Raw genomic sequence first — 8,537 nt, 5'->3', positions numbered from 1 at the left:
TTCAAAATTCCACACACTGCCACAGACACACCAACACTCGGCCCTCTGACATATAGCAGAGTGGACCAGAACATAAATTTAATGCCTTTACGACATCAATTTCTGCTTGTCCTCATGAAGTTGAGGCAAAATTACGACCTCAAAGAGTTAGCATTCAAATTCAAAATTCCAGAGCGCTCAGTCAGCACATTATTCAATTCGTGGATTGACCACATGTATGAGAAATTAGGAAGCCTACCGATTTGGCCACATAGGAACTCAATTATTCAAAATATGCCTGACGAGTTCAGAGCAAAATACCCCACCACCATTGCCATCCTGGACTGTACAGAAATAAAAACAGAGAAGCCATCATCATTATTACTGCAAAGTCAAACATTTTCAAATTACAAGTCAACCAACACACTAAAATCACTTGTTGCCTGTGATCCCAGAGGCTCAATTATTTTTGTGTCCACCCTGTTCACCGGCTCAATCTCGGACAAAGAAATTGTTAAAAAATGTGGCTTCCTAGATGTACTGGCAGGCCTGCTTCAGTGTGGCTATCTGGAGAAGGGTGATGGAATAATGACCGATAAAGGATTTCAAATTGAGAAGGAGCTAAAGGAGCTTGGGCTTAACCTGAACATCCCCCCATTTGCCAAAGCAAACACTCAGATGCCAGCCGCAGATGTTGTCATGACAAAACAAATAGCAAAACCCGGGTTCATGTAGAAAGGGCAATTGCCAAAGTGAAGAAATTCAAAATTGTGTCTAAAGGGGTCCGTAATGTTAGATTTGGCAACATCAATCAAATATGGTTTGTGGTCAGTATGCTGTCAAACTTTCAGCCACATATTATTAAAGCTTAGGCGTGAGGTGCTGTTGATGGCATTGGCCATTGTAAAATATTGAGGTTTTTTTAATCAACTTTTTGTATTTTTATATCTTATTATTCTTATTCAGATGACTGTTGTTTGTGTAATTTGTGGATTCAGAAAAATAAATAAGAACAAACTGGTTGCATGTCTCAGTCCAGTTTTTTTTGTACAGTATGTTTATGAATTCAAATGTGAATGAAATGAAAACTGTGCTCTCTATGTAACAAATACCTACTAAGCTGATTCCCAAAAAAAGACATTTGTTGCATGGGTCAAATTAAAAATGAACACATATTTCCCTTACTTTAATGTCTTTAAAATGTCAAATTGTGAGGGTTGTTACTTATGCTTATTCTGTCAACTTAATTACGCATTTTACCTGGTAGCTCAAGCCACTTCCAAGAGGGTACTCCTGTTGACCTATGACTACATTTGTTGGTGGTTTGTTAACTATGTAGCAAATGGGTGTCCCTCTTAGCTCTCCTAATAACGCCAAATCCTCATCTGTTATCTCTGAGACGGCCCTGTGAAATGAAGAAAGCATGCCTTTCTACTTCTGTCCTGTAATCTGAAATACATCTCTGATTATGTCATCTGCTCTAAAAAAAAAAAACACGAGTGAAGTTATTATGGTGGAAGGTTGCAGTTCATGGGGGTATGAAATATTCACTTTGTTTATGATGTGAAAGAACGTTATAGGGAAGGCTACATCTACACAGTGGGTGCTGTTTAGTCTGGTTGTGGCTCACCTAGGCCTGTACTGGCAGAATATAGGTCTGCGTTTTCTTTGCTCGTTCGCCTTGGCCACGACGACTGCTGTCACGGGCTGTGGAGTTACTTTAGTACCTCGTGGTTTATGCCACTGCTGTGGCAAGCTTGTGCACGACTGAACTGGTGTCTTCAAGTCTAATGTGTGAACCAGTCCTACAATGTGTGCACAGTAACCTGTGGAACTGGAAACAACATCTTGTCAAATGCAGCAGCGCACATACTGTATCTGACCAGGAGTAAGTTTGGTTTTGGACAGTGATGGGAATCGGCAATTTAATGCATAGTCTACTGTAACATTTTGAAAAGGGGTGTCTTTTCTTTTGTATATAGGCCTAAGCACTGCGTGCTGTAGCCTACTAACTATAGGTTTATTTAAATAATAAGGCTACACCTAACTGGATTCAATGTAGCGCATCATATCAACAGGTAGGAAACGTTCCGGCAAATACTGATAAGGACTAAGGCCTATATATCAATGCTTACTTTTAATAACTAATGCTGACGAATAGGCTAATACATACCCAGCTGTACATGAACAGTACTGCTCCTTAATATCGTTGGTTTTCGCATCGGACTCGATAAATAATGTATGCGGTGGCTCATTTTTACACTGCGATCGGTACGCCCTCGCCTCGACTTATATGGCATTTTCGGACCGCTTGACACAAATGTCCCTTATATAGCCCTCCTACGCATACTGCAGCCCCCTCTGTCGGCTCCTGTCTGCTACTGTATGCGCCGCCTTGTAAAATTTGGACAAGAGCTCTCCAGGTAGAGCTAGTGGTAGGCCTACATACGCCATTTTTTTTTCTTTTTCTGCCGTTTGTTTGTTTTATTTTTGAACCATTCTAATGCGGTCGATGGTTCCAACCAATCGTAGCACAAGGGGGCGGGGCTTAGCCAAAGGCGAATTGTTATGTTCTCATTAAACCAGTCATTGCATGATGCAGGAGTTGCAGAGGGTGTTTTGGAACTATGTGATTTAATCAGCAACCGTTTGTGATTATGGAAAGCCTAATAGTTATGAGGCTACTGTTTGGAAATAGAGGGAAAAAGAGCTTTGTTTTTGATCTGAGAAATCGCTAGTTAGCATGCTAACATTAGCCAAGTATGCCAAGCAATGAAATCCAGTAGGCTAAAGTAGCTGTTAGTAGCCTACTCACTAACACCCACCTGACATCATAATAGGCCTACTTGCTTAGGTTGACAAGCAATGTAAAGTAAGACTGGTGCAATGTTTAAAATAATTTTAGCTGCCATATCTCCTTCCATCCACTTGAATTAATTACCTGCTTGTTGTAAGCTTAAAAAAACATTGTTTCCAGACCAGAATGACATACATGAATCATGTAACAGAACGTTAGGTTATGGCTATAACCCTCGGTTCTTTGATAACAGAGTGAGGTGTTTCACTATGGGATACGCTTCGGGCGTGACCATCTACGGAAGCTCCAATGACAATACGTCTGTCAAAGACAGACAGGTCGACGCGGTCGGGCTCCGCCCCTCAGGGTGTATACCCCGGCGACCTCCTGTGATCCATCATTCTTAACGGTTTCTTCCCTGCCTGGTGCAAGGAGGGAAAGATAGGTGAAACACCTCACTCTGTTATCAAAGAACCGAGGGTTATAGCCATAACCTAACGTTCTTTTTCTAACTTCGCTCGGTGTTTCACTATGGGAGATATAGCCCACTCCCGTATTGCACACTAGACGTAGTCCAAGGTACTCTAGCTGAGGTGCTGTGACATCTAGACCACTGCAGAGGAGCCTACCCCCAGTACTGCGTGAGCTAAAGATGGGCCTGATACATCTAATCTGTAAAAGCGAGCGAACGTGTTCCCTGAGGCCCAGTTCGCCGCATTACACAGTTCTCCTATTGACACACCCCTGAACAGGGCCCAGGAAGTGGCCATGCCTCTGGTTGAATGGGCTCTCATGCCCTCTGGCGGTAGAGAGCCCTTACTCTGATAAGCCGCTGATATGGCTTCAAGGATCCAATGAGACAACCTCTGGCGAGACAGAGGTAGTCCCCTGTGGTGAGTGGCCCATGCAACAAACAGCTGATCATGTCTCCTAAACTCAGCTGTTCTCTGTATGTAAATCCTGAGGGCTCTGACAGGGCAGAGGCAGTTGAGCACCTGACTCTCCTCCGAGATGAATGGAGGAGGAAGAAACGCCTCCAACTCTACCGTCTGACACCTGTATGCTGAGTCCATTACCTTAGGCACAAACCCTGGATTGGGGCGAAGGCGAACCTTCTTGAAATCAGTACCGAATTGTAAACATGAGGGCTTCACTGAGAAGGCCTGTAGTTCACTCACACGTTTTGCTGTGGTCAAGGCTACGAGCAGAGCAGTCTTGATCGAGAGGAACTTCAAACTCACGTGCTCTAGTGGTTCAAAGGGATGGGCACTGAGAGCACTCAGCACCAGAGCTAAGTCCCAAAGAGGGACTAGCGGTCTAGAGATGGGGCGCTTGCGTCTCGCGCCTCTCATAAAGCGGCACACCAGGGGATGTTGTCCTGCTGTCTTATCTCCAAAGCCCACGTGGCAGGCTGAGATTGCAGCTAAGTACACCTTTATTGTGGAAAAGGCCTTTCCCTTATCTAAAAGGTCTTGTAGGAAGTTTAGCAGCTGTACTACTGAGCACTGAAAGGATATTATCTCTTTCTGTGAGCACCAGGCCTCGAACACACGCCACTTACAGCTATATAGGTTCTGTGTGGAGGAAGCTCTAGCCCCCTGGATCGTCTCGATGACTGCTGGGGGCAGGCCTACTGCATCTAGATTCCACCTCTCACGGGCCAGGCCCATAGAGCCAACCTCTCTGGGTGTGGGTGGTAGATCTCTCCTCTCGCCTGAGAGACTAAGTCTCTCCGTATGGGGAGGGGCCACGGGGGGCTCTCCAACATCTGTACTATCTCTGCTACCCAGTGTTTGGATGGCCAATACGGGGCTATCAAGATTAGTGACAGGCGCTGTGCCCTGACTCTGGCTAGAGTGGGGGATATCATGCTGACTGGTGGAAATGCGTACAGCTTGGCGTTTGGCCACTGGTGAGCTAGTGCATCCACACCCAGTGGTGCATTTTCGTCTGCTAGGGAGAAATAGAGAGGGCATTGTGCGTTTTCTCTCGAGGCGAAGAGATCTACGGTTGCCTGCCCGAACCTCTGCCACACCTGTGTTATTACTTGTGGGTGGAGGGTCCAATCCCCGTATAAGGGGTTCCCCCTGGACAGGAGATCTGCACCTCTGTTCAGTACCCCCGGCACATGTGTTGCTCGTACCGACAGGAACTGAGCCCCGCACCAGAGCAACAGTTCCTTCGCCAACTTGTGTAGTTTTAGGGATCGAGTGCCGCCCTGGCGGTTGATGTAAGCTACCACTGTTGAGTTGTCTGACTTCACTAACACATGATTGTTTCTCAATATGTCCTGGAAGTGTTTCAGTGCCCAGAACACTGCAAGCAACTCTAGATAATTTATGTGTTCTGACTTCAGTCTGTCTGGCCAGACACCATTCACTGTTCTGCCCCCCAGTGTAGCGCCCCATCCCTGTAGGGACGCATCTGTCGTTAGCATCATTCTCGATGCCACACCCCCTAGAGGCACCCCAGTGGTCAGCACCGCTGGGTCCCTCCAGTAGCGTAGGGCTATCATGCATGTCGTATTCACCCTGACTCTGCGGTTTAGGTGACGACGGGAACAAAGGCGTAGTGCGCTCACCCAGCGTTGGAAATCTCTCATCATGAGAAGACCCCATCTCACCACTGATATGGCCGATGCCATCAAACCCAGTAGGCTTAGACACTGTCTGAACGACACTGCTCTCTGAGGCTGGAATAGGTCCAGACCCTGTGTGAAGGATGTTACTCTTGCATCGGACAGCCTCACACGATACGAGAGGGAGTCTATGTGTAGTCCCAGATAGTTCGTGAACTGCGCGGGCTCTAGCTGACTCTTTTCTCGGTTTATCTTGAACCCTAGATTCTGTAGGTGTGACAGTGTTGTCGCAGAATCTAGAAGGGCCTGCTGCCTCGAGTGGGAATATAGGAGGAAATCGTCGAGATAAGACAGTATTCTGATCCCGGTGTATCTTAGGGGAGATAGAGCTGCCTCCACACACTTGCTGAAGCAGCGAGGCGCTAAAGCTAACCCGAAGGGCAGAGTTATGAATTCGTAGGCTATGCCCTGGAACGCAAACCTCAGGAACTTCCTGTGCGCCGGGAATACCTCTATGTGATAAAATGCGTCTGCCGCATCTATCGTAACAAACCAATCGTTGGGGCGAATGGATTGACACAGCACCTTGTGTGTTAGCATTCTGAAACGTGTATTTGCAAAGGTACCTGTTCAGTACACGTAGGTCCAAGAAGTGAAGTGCCGCCTCTCTTTGGGATGAGGAAATATCGGGAGTAGAAGCCTTGGTTGCTCTCTGCCTCCGGTAATCTTCTGATCGCTCGTTTCTGTAAAAGAGACTCTATCTCTTCGTTTAAAACTCGAGCAGAATCCCCGTTGGCTATCGACATTAGTATTCCACTGAACCTCGGTGGTTTCTTGTCGAATTGTAGCCTGTAGCCCCGCGTAACAGTAGCTAAAACCCATGGGTGAGTCGTAACTGACAGCCACTGGCTCTTCTGTGTTGTGAAGGAGCCCAGTGCGTCGCTGTTTGATGACGTGGCTGGCTCTACATGTGCGCGTGGTGATGACGTCATGCGCATACTGGAGCCTGGGCTCACTGCTACTGGTATGTTGTCTCCCCCTAGCGGGGTTATGAGGGGGAGGCACCCATTTTTTTGTATTTGTTTCTTTTTTGCCACTGTGGACACCAAGTGTCTCTTTTGAGGCGGATTCTTTGTTTTGGGGTGAACATTCGCCCTTGGCCCTTGGCCTGGGTGCGAAGTTTGAACATTTATTTTTGTAAATGGAACATTCGCCCTTGGCCCTTGGCCTGGGTGCGAAGTTGGAACATTTATTATTGAACATGGAACATGTGTTTGGTGACACTGTGCTTGTTGACACTGAACCAAGGGGGGAAGGGGGGGGGCCCCCTGAGACATGTCTTCCATTCTCCTCCTCTTTGAACCAGGGGGAGAGGTGGGAGAGAGTGGGCCCTCGTCGTCAGGGCTTCTGGCCCTTGTTCTGGGCCGGCTGATGGCGGTTCCTCGATGCCGCGGCGGCGAAGGAGGGTTTAGGCCACTGGCCCGGGTTAGGGCTCCTGCCCCTGCTCTGGCTTCCTTGAGCCTTGGGTGGGGGACGCTGGCCTCTGCCCATCTGAGCTCTGCCCCTCCCCGGCGTGGCGTAGGCCGGCTGGGGTGGCTGGGGGCGGGGAGTTGGCTTTCTCGGGAGGCACAGGCTGAACGCTTCGTCCTCCTGCTTTCGCTGGGAGGACGCCTCCCTCATCTTCGTCAGGGCTGGGCCGAAGAGTCCCTTGGTGGGGTCGTATGGCGCGTCCATGACTTCCGCTTTCTGGGCGTCACCTAGGCCTGATAGGTTCAGCCACAGTGCTCTCTCTCCGGCGATAGCGAGGCCCATGGTCCGGCCGCTCGCTTGGACAGCTCCCCTGGCGGTGCGGAGAAGGAGGTCGTTGACGACGCAGATCTCGTCCCACAGCTTGAGATCTGGGCTGTCTACATCAATTTGCCGCCCCATGTCTTCGAGTAGGTTGCCTTGGTAGGCTGCCAGCAAGGTCACGGCGTTTAGGGAAGACACAGAGCGGCCCGCACACTTATACATCCTCTGCAGGATGGATGACGTGAGGCGGTCTGCTTTGGCGGGCAGGGCAACGGTGGCGGTGGCGGGCATCGAACGCCTGTTAGGGTGCAGGTGGAAAGCCAGAGACGTCTCCACTGGTGGGGGGGCGCCGAGGCCTAGGTTGGCCATGTTGTCGACCTCCAGTGTCGTGTAGCCTCTGGAGGGCAACTTGGACCGGAACAGTCTGTCCCAGTGCTTCCTGACCTCCTTCATACAGTCAGGTACTGCAGGGAGTAGCTGCCTGGTGTGCGCAGTCTGGGGGGGGAGACGACGGCCGTCGTAGAGGTCCCTCTCCTGTCCCACGGCGTCCTGGGCGGCGGGCCACTGCAGGGACAGGCTGGCGGCTGCCCTCTTGCAAACCTCAAAGAAGTTAGTGTCCGCAGGTCCAGTGCGGTCGCTGGAGCTGGGGGGTCTGGAGTGTAGGAGGAGGGTTTGGTCACCCTCCTCGTCGGTGTCGCCCGTTAGGTACAGGTCGTCGCACTCCATAGCGCCCTGGTCCTCCTCTGTTCCCTGGGAACGGGGGTAGTCGACGCTGGGCTCGTCTTCAAGTGGATACTCGCTCTCCACTTCATCGGCCCAGAAGGGTCTCGGGCTGACTCCCTGGTTGGGACCCCTGTTGTTGCCGGTGGCCCTGCTCAGGCGTCGGTCCAGGAGTTTCTGAGGCATCTCTGCGCAGTGGGGGCATACTTGGGGGTTGGATACCGCCAGCCGCGCATGCTCCACGCCGGTGCAGAAGACGCACATGATGTGACGATCTCTGCCGGAGATGGAGGATCCACACTTGGCCGGGCATGGGCGGGAAGGAGGCTGTTGGTTCAGCCCTTTCCCTTCTGACCCCTTGGTGGGGGAAGAGGTAGTTGACATATTCCTGAGAAAATATCAGAGGAGAAAATGTTAGTGGAACCACTCGTCGCGACACGTGCGTGGTTCTAGCTAACACCTGCTAGCAGATTAGCCAACACGTGCTGCTAACTGCACTTGCTTGCTAGCACCCTTCCCGCCCAGCGGGGTGAGGTCCGGTAAGCAAGTCTAATTAAATTTAAAAATACACGCAAGTTAGGCGACTCACTGTATTAAACGGTTTGGTTCACCGTACAAACTTCCCGCCGGCTGGTGGCCGGTGGGGAGTAAGCTGAAACAAGTTAATGCTGC

Source organism: Engraulis encrasicolus, chromosome 22, assembly GCF_034702125.1.
Source record: "Engraulis encrasicolus isolate BLACKSEA-1 chromosome 22, IST_EnEncr_1.0, whole genome shotgun sequence".
In the NCBI taxonomy this organism is placed as follows: domain Eukaryota; kingdom Metazoa; phylum Chordata; class Actinopteri; order Clupeiformes; family Engraulidae; genus Engraulis; species Engraulis encrasicolus.
Note: the sequence above shows the minus strand (reverse complement) of the source record.